This window comes from Pongo abelii, chromosome 8, assembly GCF_028885655.2.
Source record: "Pongo abelii isolate AG06213 chromosome 8, NHGRI_mPonAbe1-v2.0_pri, whole genome shotgun sequence".
Taxonomy (NCBI): Eukaryota; Metazoa; Chordata; class Mammalia; order Primates; family Hominidae; genus Pongo; species Pongo abelii.
The window spans coordinates 110,178,058-110,193,864 of record NC_071993.2 but is presented as its reverse complement, the minus strand read 5'-3'; the positions used below and the strand labels follow the sequence as shown (position 1 = coordinate 110,193,864).

Sequence of the window (15,807 nt, the reverse complement as noted above, 5' to 3'; positions counted from 1 at the left end):
GGTGGTCCCAATTAGCTTTTTTTTTTTTTTTTGAGACGAAGTCTTGCTCTGTTGCCCAGGCTGGAGTGCAGTGGTGCGATCTTGGCTCACTGCAAGCTCCGCCTCCTGGGTTCACGCCATTCTCCTGCCTCAGCCTCCCGAGTAGCTGGGACTACAGGCATCCGCCACTATGCCAGGTTAATTTTTTTGTATTTTTAGTAGAGAAGGGGTTTCACCGTGTTAGCCAGGATGGTCTCGATCTCCTGACCTTGTGATCCACCCACCTTGGCCTCCCAAAGTGCTGGGATTACAGGCATAAGCCACCACGCCCGGCCTGAAATAACTCTTTAAAGAAAAAGATAAAGCATTTAAAAAGACAAGTCAAAATACTTCAGGAACCACATATCCAACACAAACTTTTTCCTCAAATGAGTTATGTTTGCCTCACAGTAATAAACTTTTATTTCACTCAAATTACAGCAATAATCTTCCATACATAAGTATCTTCCCTGCCCAATAATTCAAAGGAAAAAAAATCCAAAATGATTAGTGAAGAAAATTGTAAGAATTAACAGACCCTTTAAATTTATTTTAAATATTTTTGAGGTTTAAAAAGTGCTTAAAGTTTGCCCTAGTAGGAAAACATTATCTGAATGAATACCCTAATGGCAAACCACTGTAAAATGCTTCAGCTACATTTGGGGGAGAGGGTAGAGATTATCTTCAAAGCACCCCAGCTCTCTTGATGAGAAGGTCAGCAGTACACTGGTTTGTATCATTGCAACATCCGTAAGGTGATGTAGATTGCTTTTCCTTCAGAAAGGGCTTTATCAGAAAGGCATTAAGCTTGACCTCCAAATTTGGCTGACAATTTACTGATAAGATTCATAACCTTTGGGTTGCTCTGGTATTTTGACATATTTGCTGGATTCTGAGCCACATCCTGGAAGGCCACCATAACTTCTGGATCCTGAATGGCTGCAAGAACCTCTGGATCACTAAGAATTTCATTGAATCCAGGCATTCCGGCCATTCCAGGCATGCCCCCTCCGATTCCAGGCATTCCTCCAGGAAAGTTACCAGGCATTCCCCCAGGAAAGCCACCTGGAAAAGAGCCATACTGAGCTCCTGACTGTCATCTGGCTTCTTCCTCCCTCTGGGCTCTCTCATGCTCTTCTCGAGCCTTCTTAACTCTTTCTATCTTTCTTTGATCTCTTGCTCTTCACGTTTTCGCTCATACTTTCTCTGATGTTCTGCAATTTTCTGTGCCCTAGGTTGAACTTCTTCCAGCATTACACTAGCATCTTCACCATAATCCAATTTACAGGCAAGGGCAAGATCATGGGCTCCTTCTTCCCAGTGGCCTAGAAGTTTGTGTGCTTTCCCTCATCACTTGTAAGGCTGAGCTGAATCAGGATTTATTTCAATGACTCTGTCACAGTCTTGGATGGCAGCATTTGGCTTCTGTAATTTGATGAAGACACTGGCCCTCTTGGCATACAAAATAGCCAAGCGAGGATTCAGCTTGATTGCATCTGTGAATAAATCAATGGATTTCCGCGGTTCACCATCATTTAGGGCTTCAATAGCAGCCACTTTCTTATCATTTGCCTGATCCATCATCACCTCTGTTATCCCATTTCTTGAGAGGCATCAGTGTCTGGTTCAATCACACCTTAATTATCAATTTCTAGCTCACTTTCCTTACGTGATGTTTCGTCTGCCTTTAAGTCTTCCTCTACCTTCTTACTATCAAGTTTTTCTTCTTTGGTATTTTCTTCTGATTTAGCTTTCTAGTAGTGGGTGGTACTTTACCCCGTGCTCTCCACCCACTCCCTCAGGAAGCTCATTTCCTCGGTGTGAGGAACGCTCAGATCCTGCTTACAAATTTTCACAAAGGCCCGAAACTCATTCATTTTTCAGGGGTCCATGGTCAGGAGGCGGTGTGTGAAGCTGAGGGGCTGCAGCCCAGTTCCAGGCCCAGATGCTGGCTTGGTGTGACCATGCAGAAGGGCCAAACCAATGTATATCTAAATGTACTGACTGATGTCTACCTGTAACTTCTGATCCCCTGAAATAAATAAAATCAAGCTGTAACCCAACCACCTGGGGCACATGTTCTCAGGACCTCCTGAGGCTGTGTCATGGGTCATGGTCTTCACATTTGGCTCAGAAAAAATCTCTTCAAATATTTTACGGAGTTTAGTTTTTTTGTTTTGCTTTGTTTTTTCCTTTGAGACAGAGTCTCGCTCTGTCAGCCAGGCTGAAGTGCAATGGCACTCTTGAGTAGCTGGGATAACAGGTGCGTACCACCATACCCGGCTAATTTTTGTATTTTTAGTAGAGACAGGGTTTCACCATATTGTCCAGGATGGTCTTGAACTCCTGACTTCATGTGATCCACCCACCTCAGCCTCCGAAAGTGCTGGGATTACAGGCATGAGCCACCAGGCCCGGCCTGAATTTGGCTTTTTTCATCAACAATATTATTCTTCATTTTAAGAAAAAGAGAAAATGGCAACATTGAAGAACCCAAAAACAGTACGTGAATTTGGCTTATCCAGATATAATTTTTTTTTTTTTAATCCTGCAGGTTTCCTCAACCAGGTTATATGGTTGAAAGGCAAGTCTCCTGGAAAACTGATAGAATGAAACAGGGGGCTTTTTCTGGACCTCCACTAAAGAAAGGGTAGCAAGGCTGGGCGCGGTGGCTCACGCCTGTAATCCCAGCACTTTGGGAGGCTGAGGCAGGCAGATCACGAGGTCAGGAGATCGAGACCATCCTGGCTAACATGGCGAAACCCTGTCTCTACTAAAAATACAAAAAAAAAAAAAAAAAGCCGGGCATGGTGGTGGGCGCCTGTAGTCCAGCTGCTTGGGAGGCTGAGGCAGGAGAATGGTGTGAACCTGGGAGGCAGAGCTTGCAGTGAGCCGAGATCACGCCACTGCACTCCAGCCTGGGTGACAGAGCGAGACTCCACCTCAAAAAAAAAAAAAAAAAAAAAAGAGTAGTATGGCACTGAACAGGGAGGCCTACATTTGTTTGACTCTCTAGTCTGTATCTCTTTCTACCCTTTTATCCTAATCCTCTGTGTATTAGTTTCCTACTGCTGCTGTAACAAATTATCATAGATTTAGTGGCTTAAAATAACACAAATTTACTATCTTACAGTTCTGGAAGTCAGAAGTCTGAAGTGGGCTTCAATGAGCTGAAATCAGGGTGTCAGCAGGGCTGCATTCCTTCTAGAGACTCTGGGGAGCAATCGGTTTTCTTGTGTCTTCCAGCCTCCAGGGGCCTCCTGCATTCCTTGGTTGGCAGTCTTCTCCCATCTTCCTAGCTTGCAGTGGCAGGTCAGATCTTTCTCACATGCATCACTTGGACCCTGACTCTCTCTTTTCCACTTTCCCATTTTAGGATCCTTGGATCCACCTGGAAAATGCAGGCTCTTCTTCCTATTTAATATCATCTAGTTAGCATAGTTAATTTCATCTTCAAACTTAACTCTCTTTTGCCACGTAATTGTAACATAATCACAGGTTCCGGGGATTAGGCCATTATTCTGCTTACCACGCTGCTAAGGTTAGATGCGGATCCTAGTACTTTACCCATCCTTTATCTTATAAGCATGGATGGCTAGTATCTGACCAAAGAATTAGTTGAAATGAACTCTTTTGTGTTTGGTGAAAGTAAAAGTTACAAACTCAACTACTTGCCACTCAAATGAAAGATTTATTTATGCTGAACCCAAGATGACTCTTGTTACAACAGGAGTGCTCTAGGTGTCAGGTAGGGAGGACCCTAGTATCACAGGCTTACGTGTGAAGAGACCACCAAACAGGCTTTTTGTGAGCAATAAAGCTGTTTATTTCACCTGGGTGCAGGTGGGCTGAGTCCGAAAAAGGAGTCAGCAAGGAAGATAGGGGTGGGGCCATTTTATAGGATTTGGGTGGGTGTGGAAAATTACAGTCAAAGGGGGTTTTTCTCTTGTGGGCAGGGGTAGGGGTCACAAAGTGCTCGGTGGGGGAGTTTCCAAGCCAGGACGAGGAATTTCACAAGGTTAATCACTCAGTTAAGGTGGGGCAGGAACAAACCACAATGGTGGAATGTCATCAGTTAAGGCAGGAACTGGCCATTTTCACTTCTTTTGTGATTCTTCACTTGCTTCAGGCCATCTGGATGTATATGTGCAGGTCACAGAGGATATGATGGCTTAGCTTGGGCTCAGAGGCCTGACATTCCTGTTTTCTTATATTAATAAGAAAAATACCATAAAATAATGTTGAAGTGTTGGGGCAGAGAAAATTTTGGGGGGGGTGGTATGGAGAGATAATTGGTGATGTTTCTCAGGGCTGCTTTGAGCGGGATTAGGGGTGGTGTGGGAACCTAGAGTGGGAGAGATTAAGCTGAAGGAAGATTTTATGGTAAGAGGTGATATTGTGGGGTTGTTAGAAGGAGCATTTGTCATTATAGAATGATTGGTGATGGCCTGGATATGGTTTTGGATGAATTGAGAAACTAAACGGAAGATACAAGGTCCGAATAAGAGAAGGAAAAAAACAGGTATTAAAGGACTAAGAATTGGGAGGACCCAGGACATCCAATTAGAGAGTGCCCAAGGGGGTTCAGCATAATTACTTGCTTGGTTGGTGAGTTTTTGGGCTCTATCCTTGAGATTTTTTATGTTGTCATACACTAGGACAGATTGATTTAGGTAAAGACAACACTCTTCATTTAAAAATATAGAGTCCTGTTTTTTTAGCAGTGAGTAAGTCAAAGCCTTGGTGATTTCAGAGGAAAGAGAAATGCAAAGCTAGCAATTGTTTGTTAAAGAAGGATAAGAAATGGCTAGGAGAGAGTGGAGTGAGATTGATAGTGTGGTGGAGATAGCTAGGGAGAGGTAGAGGGTGGCGTAAGAACAGGAATGAGAAAAAGAGTGAGTATGAAAGTAAAGAATAGGACTTCATCAGGGTGGAAGTATCAGAGTATGCCCTGTCATCAAAGATCACCCATCCACTCCAAGAGGGAGTCAAGAGTGGCAGACTGGGAATAGTGTCAGGAGATATCCGCTACAATGGTTTGCAGGAAAAGTGTAAACCGGCAGTATAAACAAGGGCAGGGCATTTACAAGTAGTTGAGAATGGTGAATAGGAGTATGACTAGACAGAAGATAGTAAGGATGACAAGTTTTTGGGGTGCAGTCCAAGTAGTGGGGGTGACTGTGTAAAGCCCTGTTATAAAGAGTATGGTAAGGAAGATGAGACCTAATAAAAATGAAAGGATGTATTAGCCTTATAAGGGTTACTTTTATCCTTTAGGAATGCAGGTGAGTTTAAGGGAAGTAGGAGAGAGTACATGCAACTCCCAGGAGGGAGAGGAGAGATCAGGCTGGCTGTCCGATGGACACAGCTTTATTCTGGATCAGTGAACCTAATGGGGAGGGTCCTGCAGGCAGACGGCAGTTGGGGTACTATAGATGACTAAGTAGGGTCCAGTCCCTCAAGGTTGTAGAGTTTGAGGGGTCAGATTCTTAACAAGAACTGATTGTCCAGCTAGGGTGTCTTCATATGGCTGGGAATCTGGAGTAGGCAAGAGAAGATTAGCAGCCTGGCAAGTTTCCTGTCTAGCCTGCTGGAGGACTGGAAGATAATCACCTAGAGGGCTGGTGTCTGGAATGAGACTGGGGCCTAATAAAAAGGAGCATCCATACAAAAGCTCAAATGGGCTGTACTCTGTAGCATCCTGAGGACAGACCTGAATTCTGAGAAGGGCAAGTGGTAAAAGTACTGTTCAGTCCTTTTTTTTTTTTTTTTTTTTTTGAGACGGAGTCTCACTTGTCTCCCAGGCAGTGGCGCGATCTTGGCTCACTGCAAGCTCTGCCTCCCAGGTTCCCGCCATTCTCCTGCCTCAGCCTCCTGAGTAGCTGGGACTACAGGGGCCTGCCACCATGCCCTGCTAATTTTTTTTTGTATTTTTTAGTACAGACGGGGTTTCACCATGTTAGCCAGGATGGTCTCAATTTCCTTACCTCGTGATCCGCCCACCTCGGCCCCCCAAAGTGCTGGGATTAAAGGGGTGAGCCACCGCATCCAGCCTCAGTCCTTTTTAAGTTGGAGGCTGAGCTTGGTGACGTGTGTCTTTAAAAGACCATTAGTTCTTTCTACCTTTCCTGAGGATTGAGGGTGACAAGGAGCATGAAGTTTCCATTGAATGCCCAGGGCCTGGGAGACTGCCTGAGTGACTTGACTAATAAAAGCTGGTCCGTTATCAGACTGTATAGAGGTGGGAAGGCCAAATTGATGAATTCTGTCTGATAGAAGGGAAGAAATGACTGCGGTGGCCTTCTCAGACCCTGTGGGAAAGCCCTCTATCCATCCAGTACAAGTGTCTACTCAGACCAAGAGGTATTTTAGTTTCCTGACTCAGGGCATGTGAATAAAATCAATTTGCCAGTCCTGGGCAGGGGCAAATCCCTGAGCTTGATGTGTAGGGAAGGGAGGGGGCCTGAACAATCCCAGAGGAGCAGCAGAATAGCAGATGGAACACTGAGAAGTGATTTCCTTAAGGATAGATTTCCACGATGGAAAGGAAATGAGAGGTTCTAAGAGGTGGGCTAGCGGCTTGTAACCTACCTGGAAGAGGTTAGGAAATGACGACAGATTAGAATGGGCCTGTGAGGCTGGAAGGAGATATTTTCCTTAGTCCAAGAACCATTTGCCTTGTGTGGGAAGAGACTGATAGGTGGAAGTTTCAGTGGGAGAGTAAGTGGGAGTGATTGATGAGAAGGAGAAAAACTGGCTGTGAGTGACAGAAGTTGGAACGCTAGCTGCTTTTTTAGCTACCTTATCAGCATAAATATCGCCCTGAGCGATGGGATCTGATGCCTTTTGATGGCCCTTGCAGTGAATGACTCCAGCTTCCTTTGGAAGTAAAGTGGCCTTGAGAAGGGTTTTTATTAAAGAGGCATTAATGATGGAGGACCCTTGCATAGTGAGGAAACCTCTTTCAGCCCATATAACAGCATGGTGGTGCAGGATATGGAAGGCATATTTAGAGTCAGTATAAATATTGACGCGTAGTCCCTTTGCAAGAGTGAGGGCTCGAGTTAAGGTAATGAGTTCGGCTTGCTGAGAGGTAGTGGAGTGGGACAGAGCAGTAGCCTCAAGGATAGATGTGGAAGATACTATAGCATAGCCTGCCTTTGCTGGTGAGTGGCGATTAGGCCTGGTGGAACTGCTATCAATAAACCAAGTGTGATCAGGGTGAGGAACAGGAAAGAAGGAAATATGGGGAAATCAAGTGAATGTCAAGTGGATCAGAGAGATACAGTCATGGGGGTCAGGTGTGGCCTCCAGAATGAGGTGGGAGGCCAGATTGAAGTCCAGGCCAGTAACAATGGTAATTGTGGGAGACTCAATAAAGAGTGAGTATAGCTGAAGGAACCGTGGAGCATAAAGTGTATGCATCAGGTTTGAGGAAAAAAATAGATTTTGGAAGTTATGAGAACTGTAGAGAGTGAGTTGAGCATAGTTTGTGATTTTGAGGGCCTCTAAAAGTATTAATGTAGCAGCAGATGCCACACACAGATATGAGTGCTAGGCTAAAACAGTAAGGTTAAGTTGTTTGGACAGAAAGGCTAAGGGTGCGGTCCCAGCTTTTGTGTAAGAATTCTGACTGCACAACCCTGTACTTTGGCTGTGTGTAATGAAAAGGGTTGGGATGAGTTAGGGAGAGCTAGTGTGGGAGCAGCCTTTAGGGCTGTTTTTTAAGGAATGGAAAGGGGAGTGGGGAAAGGATTTAGGATTTATGAGGTCAGCTAGGTTTCCTTTTACGAGTTTATATAATGGTTTAGTCAGGATGGTAAAACTAGGTATCCAAAGGCAGAAGTACCTAACCATACCTAGGAAGGAAAGAAGTTGTTTTGTAGAATGGGTTGGGGTTTTGGAGATAAGCCAGACATGATCAGCAGGGAGAGCACATGTGTTTTTATGAAGAATTATGCCAAGATAGGTAATGGAAGAGGAAGAAATTTGGGCTTTTGAGGGAGATACACAATATCCTTTTGAGAATACATGTTGGAGGAGCAGAAGCAGGTCCTGTTGGGAAGATTTGTAGGAGGGGCTATAAAGTAGAAAGTTGTCAAAATATTTAATAAGGTGAGAAGCAGATGGATGGAAAGAAAGTAAATCATGAGAAAGGACTTTACTGAAGTAATGGGGGCTGTCCGTGAAGCCTTGCAGCAGTACAGCCCAGGTAAGTTGCTGAGACTGATTGGTGTCAGGGTCAGTGTAAGTGAAAGAGAAGAGAGGCTGGGATGAAGGGTGCAAAGAAATAGTAAAGAAAGCATGTTTGAGATGCAGAACAGAATAACGGGTTGTGGAGGGGTTGTCGAGGGAAGTATTGAGGATAAGACAGTATATGGGTTTGTCACCACGGGGTGGATAGGCAAAACAATTTGGTTGATAAGGCGCAGATCCTGAAGTAACTTGTAAGACTTGTCTGGTTTTTGGACAGGTAAAATGTGGGAACTGTAAGGAGAGTTTATAGGTTTTAGAAGCCCATGCTGTAGCAGGCGAGTGATAACAGGCTTCAATCCCCTTAAAGCCTGTTGTGGGATGGGATACTGGCGTTCAGTGGGGTAACAGTGATTAGATTTTAGTGGGATAGTAGTGGGCGTGTGATCGGTTGCCAGGGAGGGGGTAGAGGTGTCCCATACTTGTGGGTTAAGGTAGGGGGATACGAGAGGAAGACATGAAGGAGGCTTTGGGTTGGGAAGAAGGGTGGCAATGAGATTTGGCTGTAGTCCCAGAAGAGTCAGGGAAGCAGATAATTTGATTAAAAAGTCTTGGCCTAATAAGGGAACTGGGGCCAGGCGCGGTGGCTCACGCCTGTAATCCCAGCACTTTGGGAGACCGAGGTGGGCAGATCACGAGGTCAGGAGATCGAGACCATCCTTGCTAACACAATGAAACCCCGTCTCTACTAAAAATACAAAAAAAAATTAGCTGGGTGTGGTGGTGGGCGCCTGTAGTCCCAGCTACTCGGGAGGCTAAGGCAGGAGAATGGCATGAACTCAGGAGGCGGAGCTTGCAGTGAGCGGAGATCGCACCACTGCACTCCAGCCTGGGTGACAGAGCAAGACTCCATCTCAAAAAATAAAAAATAAAAAATAAAATAAGGGAACTGGGCAGGTGGGGATAAATAAAAAAGAGTGCATAAAATAATATTGTCCAAGTTGGCACCAGAGTGGGGGAGTTTTAAGGGGTTTTGAAGCTTGGCTGTCAATACCCACAACAGTTATGGGGGCAAGGGAAACAGGCCCTTGAAAGAAGGTAATGTGGAGTGGGTAGCCCCTGTGTCGATTAAACAGGGGATGGACTTACCCTCCACTGTGAGAGTTACCCAAAGCTCGGCATCCATGATGGTCCAGGGGGCTTCCAAGGCGATCAGGCAGCGTCAGTCTTCAGCTGCCAAGCCGAGCAGATCTGGGAAGCAGTCAGTCAGAGAGCCTTGGGCCAGAGCTTTAGGGGCTCTAGGAGTGGCTGCCGGGTGAGCTGGGCAGTCTGATTTCCAGTGGGTCCCTGCACAGATGGGACACGGCTTAGGATGAATCCCGGGCTGCAGGCATTCCTTGGCCCAGTGGCCAGATTTCTGGCACTTGAAGCAAGAGCCTGATGGAGGAGGTCCTGCAAGAATGCTTGACTGCTGCGGCTTAGGCAGTTTGAAGTTCTTGTGTGCTGGAGGTGTGGCTGGGTTTTGTCTCACAGCAGAGGCAAGTAATTGTAACTCAGAAATGCGTTGCTGTCTGGCTGCCTCCTATTATTGTACACCTTGAAGGTGAGGTTGATTAACTCCTGTTGTGAGGTTTGAGGGCTGGATTCTAACTTTTGAAGCTTTTTTCTAATGTCAGGAGCTGACTGGGTGATAAAATGCCTATTTAGAATAAGCATGGCCTTCTGACCCTTCAGGGTCTAGGGCTGTAAAGCATCTCCGGGTTGCTGCCAAATGAGCCATGAACTGGGCTGGGTTTTCGTCTTTACCTTGGGTAGTTTCTTTAAGCTTGTCATAATTAACAGCTTTGTAAGCTGCCTTTTTAAGCCCATCAACTAGGCAAGAAATCATGTAATCTCACCTAATTATACCTGGGGAATCTGCCTGATAGTTCCACTGGGGATCCTCTTGGGGAACTGCTCTAATGCCTTCTTGAAGGTCTGGCTTCTGAAGCTGGTGGTTGTCAGTGTGAGATTGGGCTAGAGAAAAAACTCTTTCCTGTTCATTTGGGGAGAGGGTAGATGTTAGGATGACATTTAAATCACTCCAGGTTAAATTGTAGGACAGAGTCAGATATTGGAATTCCTGTATATAATTAGTGGGGTCTTATGAGAAAGAGCCTAAACACTGACTGATCTGAGAGAGGTCTGATAGAGAAAAAGGCACAAGTACCCTGACTATGCCTTCAGCTCCAGCCACCTCTCTAAGAGGAAATCGTTGGGCAGGTGGGGGAGAGCTAGTCATGGAACAAAACTGTAAGCTTGACTGGATGTGAGGAGGAGAGGTGATAGAAGGATTATAGGGTGGAGGAACGGAGGCTGAGGAAGAAGTGGAGCCTGATTCAGCCTGGCGGAAAGCAACCTAAGGAGCAGTCTGGGGAGGAGGGGAGAGGTCAGATGGCTTGGTAGAAAAGGAAGATTGGAAAGACTCAGCGATGCTTGGGGTTGGGACTGAGGGGACAGGCGGTAGGGAAAGAAGCAGGATTTGGGACGAATTGCATTGGGAACAGAGACTAGGGAGGGAACGAAGTATGAAAAATGCCTGGATGTAAGGCATCTCAGGCCATTTGCCCATTTTTCAACAAAAATTATCTAGGTCTTGTAGGATGGAGAAATCGAAAGTGCTGTTTTCTGGCCATTTAGAGCATTTATCAAGTTTGTATTGGGGCCAAGCAGTGTTGCAGAAGAAAATAAGACATTTAGGTTTTAGGTCAGGTGTGAGTTGAAGAGGTTTTAAGTTCTTGAGAACACAGGCTATGGGAGAAGAGGGAGGAATGGAGGGTGGAAGGTTGCCCATAGTGAAGGAGGCAAGCCCAGAGAAAAGAGAGAGTAGACACATGGAGAGAAGGGGTGGGGGGGTACTTGCCCCCCAGGGGAGGTGGTGCTTGCCACCCAGGGAAAGTGGTACTGGCCACCAAGGTGAAGGATCAAGGCCAGGCGTCCCCATGGTGATCAGACACTTCTGAAACGTGTGTAAGCGTCCCCGCAGTGATTAAACACCAAGGGAAGACTGTCTTCCCAAGTCCGTGACCACAGCCGGAGTTTTGGGTTCACAGATAAAATGCATCTCCTCTGTCTCCACCAGAAAAGGAAAGGAACTGAAATTAAGAGAAGGGAGAGATTGAAGGGTGGTGCCAAAACTGAAAGGAGAAAGAGGTTGAAGGATAGTGAGAGAGGTTGGAGAAGAGAGTAAAAAGAGGCCGCTTACCTGATTTAAAATTGGTGAGATGTTCCTTGGGCTGGTTGGTCTGAGGACCTGAGGTCGTAGATGGATCTTTCTCATGGAGCAAAGAGCAGGACAGGGGATTGATCGCCCAAGGGAGGTCCCCAGATCTGAGTCACGGCACCAAATGTCACGCATGTCCGTGTGAAGAGACCACCAAACAGGCTTTGTGTGAGCAACAAGGCTGTTTATTTCACCTGGGTGCAGGTGGGCTGAGTCTGAAAAAGGAGTCAGCAAGGAAGATAGGGGTGGGACAGTTTTATAGGATTTGGGTGGGTGTGGAAAATTACAGTCAAAGGGGGTTTTTCTCTTGTGGGCAGGGGCGGGGATCACAAAGTGCTTGGTGGGGGAGCTTCTGAAATTCCAGGAGAAGGAATTTCACAAGGTTAATTGCTCAGTTAAGGTGGGGCAGGAACAAATCACAATGGTGGAATGTCATCAGTTAAGGTAGGAACCAGCCATTTTCACTTCTTTTGTGATTCTTCACTTGCTTCAGGCCATCTGGATGTTTACATGCAAGTCACAGGGGATATGATGGCTTAGCTTGGGCTCAGAGGACTGACACCTAGATCACGGTGGGCTTGGAAAACGGTCTTAGTTTCAGGGACTGCACCCTATTTATGCCAATGAAATACCAACATTGATGCCTAGCATCTGACATCTGAATTGGAGCCACAAAAGGTGCTGAAGAGACTAATACTGGAAGGTGAGGTGACATAGGGATTTATAATCCCTGATCCTGCAACAGTGAGTTTCTTTGGGTCAATTGTATACTTTTTGTAGTACTCAGAAGATTATTTTTCAAGGTGGCCCTTTGGGCTAGCAAACAAGAAAGAGACACACAACGTCAATGTTGCCTGGGCAGCAGGCGGCAGGGGGTGGCTCAGATTGGCTATTACCATGGCAACATTGATTGCTGTCACAAGCAGGGGTGAGGCAGATAGTTAACATTTTCAGAGAACACAGGGACTACTTGCATCAGAATTACTTAGGAATTTGTTTAAATTTCGAATTCCTAGGACCCAAGGCCAGAGATTCACGATTGGTAAGATTGAGATATGGTACGGAATCTGCCTTTTAGAAAACTCCCCAGGCAACCATGCCTGATGAAATTTGAGAACCACTGATTAAAAAAATACAGTGCATCCCTGTTACAAATCCCCACATAAACCCATCTCACCAGAGCCATTTTCTTGCTTACAAAGGCCTTACAATCTTTAAAAGACGCAGTGAAGGTGCTGATCTTGTCAGGCCTCTGAGCCCAGGCCAGGCCATCGCATCCCCTGTGACTTGCACGTATACATCCAGATGGCCTAAAGTAACTGAAGATCCACAAAAGAAGTAAAAACAGCCTTAACTGATGACATTCCACCATTGTGATTTGTTCCTGCCCCACTCTAATTGATCAATGTACTTTGTAATCTCCCCCACCCTTAAGAAGGTACTTTGTAATCTCCCCCACCCTTAAGAAGGTTCTTTGTAATTCTCCCCATCCTTGAGAATGTACTTTGTGAGATCCACCCCACCCGCAAAACATTGCTCGTAACTTCACCGCCTATCCCAAACATATAAGAACTAATGATAAACCATCTCCCTTCGCTGACTCTCTTTTCGGACTCAGCCCACCTGCACCCAGGTGAAATAAACAGCTTTATTGCTCACACAAAGCCTGTTTGGTGGTCTTTTCACACGGACGCGCATGAAAGATCTAGGAATTTATACTGATAAATGCCCAAGTTTTTTGAGTGCTAAATGTTTAAGTAGGTCTTTCAAGATTTCAGCAAGCATGGAACTTTTTTCTTTCTTTCTTTCTTTTTTTAATTGAGACAGGTCTCACTGTCACCCAGACTGGAGTGCAGTGGCTTAATCATGGCTCACTGCAGCCTTGACCTCCTGGGCTCAAGCGATCCTCCCACTTTAGCCTCATGAGTAGCTGGGACTACAGCTACAAGCCATCACAACCAGCTAACTGTTTTTTTGGTTTTTTGTTGTTTTTTTTTTGAGATGGAGTCTCACTCTGTCGCCAGGCTGGAGTGTAGTGGTGCGATCTCAGCTCACTGCAACCTCCACCTCCCGGGTTCAAGTGATTCTCTTGCTTCAGCCTCCCGAGTAGCTGGGACTATAGGCGTGTGCCACCATACCCAGCTAGTTTTTGTGTTTTTTATAGAGATGGGGTTTCACAATGTTGGCCAGGATGGTCTTGATCTATTGACCTCGTGATCAGCCCGCCTCAGCCTCCCAAAGTGCTGGGATTACAGGCATGAGCCACCATGCCCGGCTGCCAGCTAACTTTTAAAAAAAATTTTTTGTGGATATGTGGTCTACCTATGTTGCCCAGGCTGGTCTTGAACTTCTGGGCTTAAGCAATACTCCTGCCTCAGCCTTCCAAAGGGCTGGGTTTACAGGTGTGAGCCACAGTGCCTGGCCTAGAACTTTTTTTCTAAGTAACATCTATTAATATCTCATAGAGCTGTCATACCAAAATGTGCTCTGAGACTCCCAAGGTAAATTTCCCAAATTGGGAAATTCAGCTCAAGATCACTGTGAAGGACTAGGGTGGGATCCAAGAAGGGGACAGCATGAACCAGGACTAGAGAGGATGGCTAAGGTGCAGGACTAGGTTCTTTATACCACTGAGACATACCGTTCTCTCTCTTGCAAGGACAGACTCAGGACATAAAGAACACCACCAAGAATATAGGCTTCCTGATGTTTCTGAGAATCACTGCTGTCATGAGCCAGTCTCTAATGGTGAATTAACCCCTCGTGGGGTTAAGAACCAGTTGAGCAGGCCTAGCGTGGTAGCTCACACCTATAATCCCAGCACTTTGGGAGGCCAAGGCAGGCAGATCACTTGAGCTCAGGAGTTGGAGACCATGCTGGCCAACACAGCAAAACCCCATCTCTACAAAAAATACCAAAATTATCCGGGTGTGGTGGTGTGTGCCTGTAGTCCCAGCTACTTGGGAGGCTGAGGTGGGAGGATGGCTTGAGCTCAGGAGGCGGAAGTTGCAGTGAGCCGAGATTGTGCCACTGCACTCCAGCCTGGGCAACAGAGCCAGACCTTGTCTCAAAAAAAAAAAAAATTTAAGAACCAGAAGATTAGTGGATGTGTGACATCCAATGTGTTGTTTCTCTATTTCTCTAATACTACTCTTAACCCAAGGCTTAGGCATATTCAGTTTTGCTAGTTGTAGTGGACACTCTTGGCTACCTACTTAGCATCCACTGTCCACCCCTTCTGCCCATGAAAAATTCCAGTTTTGCTCAGGTATCCTCTCCATCCCCAGCCCCAGGGACAATATCTAATTTGTTGGTGTATGATCCTTCCTTGGCAATGACTTTTAGTCTGAGGGGTCTGCATGTTTCCTAATTCATTCCAATTAGGTTGAAAGGAAGGACTGTTGTGGAGGAGAGGTGTCTGTGCTTTGTCGACATGAGGGAGGAAACTTGAAGCCATCCTACACATCGTAAGATGAAGCAAACTTTCAGGACTACAGGGCAGAGAGACAAAACTTGGTCCGGTTTTTTTTTTTTTTTTTTTTTTTGAGATAAGGGTGTCATTCTGCCACCCAGGCTGTAGTGTGGTGGGCATATTTTCCTCTCACTGCAGCCTCTACCCCCCAGGCTCAAGTGATCCTTCCATTTTAGCCTCCTGAGTAGCTGGGACTATAGGCACACATGACTACACCCACCTAATTTTAAACATTTTTTGTAGAGACAGAATTTTGCCACGTTGCCCAGGCTGGTCTCGAACTCCTGGGCTCAAGCCATCTGCCCACCACAGCCTCTCAAAGTGTTTGGATTATAGGCATGAGCCAGCGCTCCTGGCTGAAACATGGTCCTTAATGGCAATATTGATTACTGAATATTTACCCCAGAGCGTACCATACCTCTGAACTTCCTTATTATTTAAGCCATTTTAACTGGGTTTCTTGTTACTTGTGATCAAAAGTTTCCTAATGTCTGTGGTCACCGGTTTGCCTTGCACTCTCTGGTTCATGCAATTTTTTTTTTTTAGACTGAGTTTCGTTTTGCTCTTGTTGCCCAGGCTGGAGTGCAATGGCACAGTCTTGGCTCACTGCAACCTCCGCCTCCCAGGTTCAAGCGATTCTCCTGTCGCAGCCTCCTGAGTAGCTGAAATTACAGGCACCCACCACCAAGCCCAGCTAATTTTTGTATTTTTAGTAGAGACAGGGTTTCGCCATGTTGGCCAGGCTGGTCTCAAACTCCTGACATCAGGTGATCTGCCCACCTCGGCCTCCCAAAGTGCTGGGATTACAGGCTTGAGCCACCATACCCAGCGGTTCATGCGATTTATATGTAAAATGTAAAAA

General features: G+C 45.9%; 1 pseudogene; it reads right to left on the bottom strand.

Annotated features, from left to right (window-relative positions):
- Positions 1 to 667: 667 nt before the first annotated feature.
- LOC100441092 (hsc70-interacting protein-like) lies at positions 668 to 1,910 on the bottom strand (annotated as a pseudogene).
- Between the last annotated feature and the right edge of the window lie 13,897 nt (positions 1,911 to 15,807).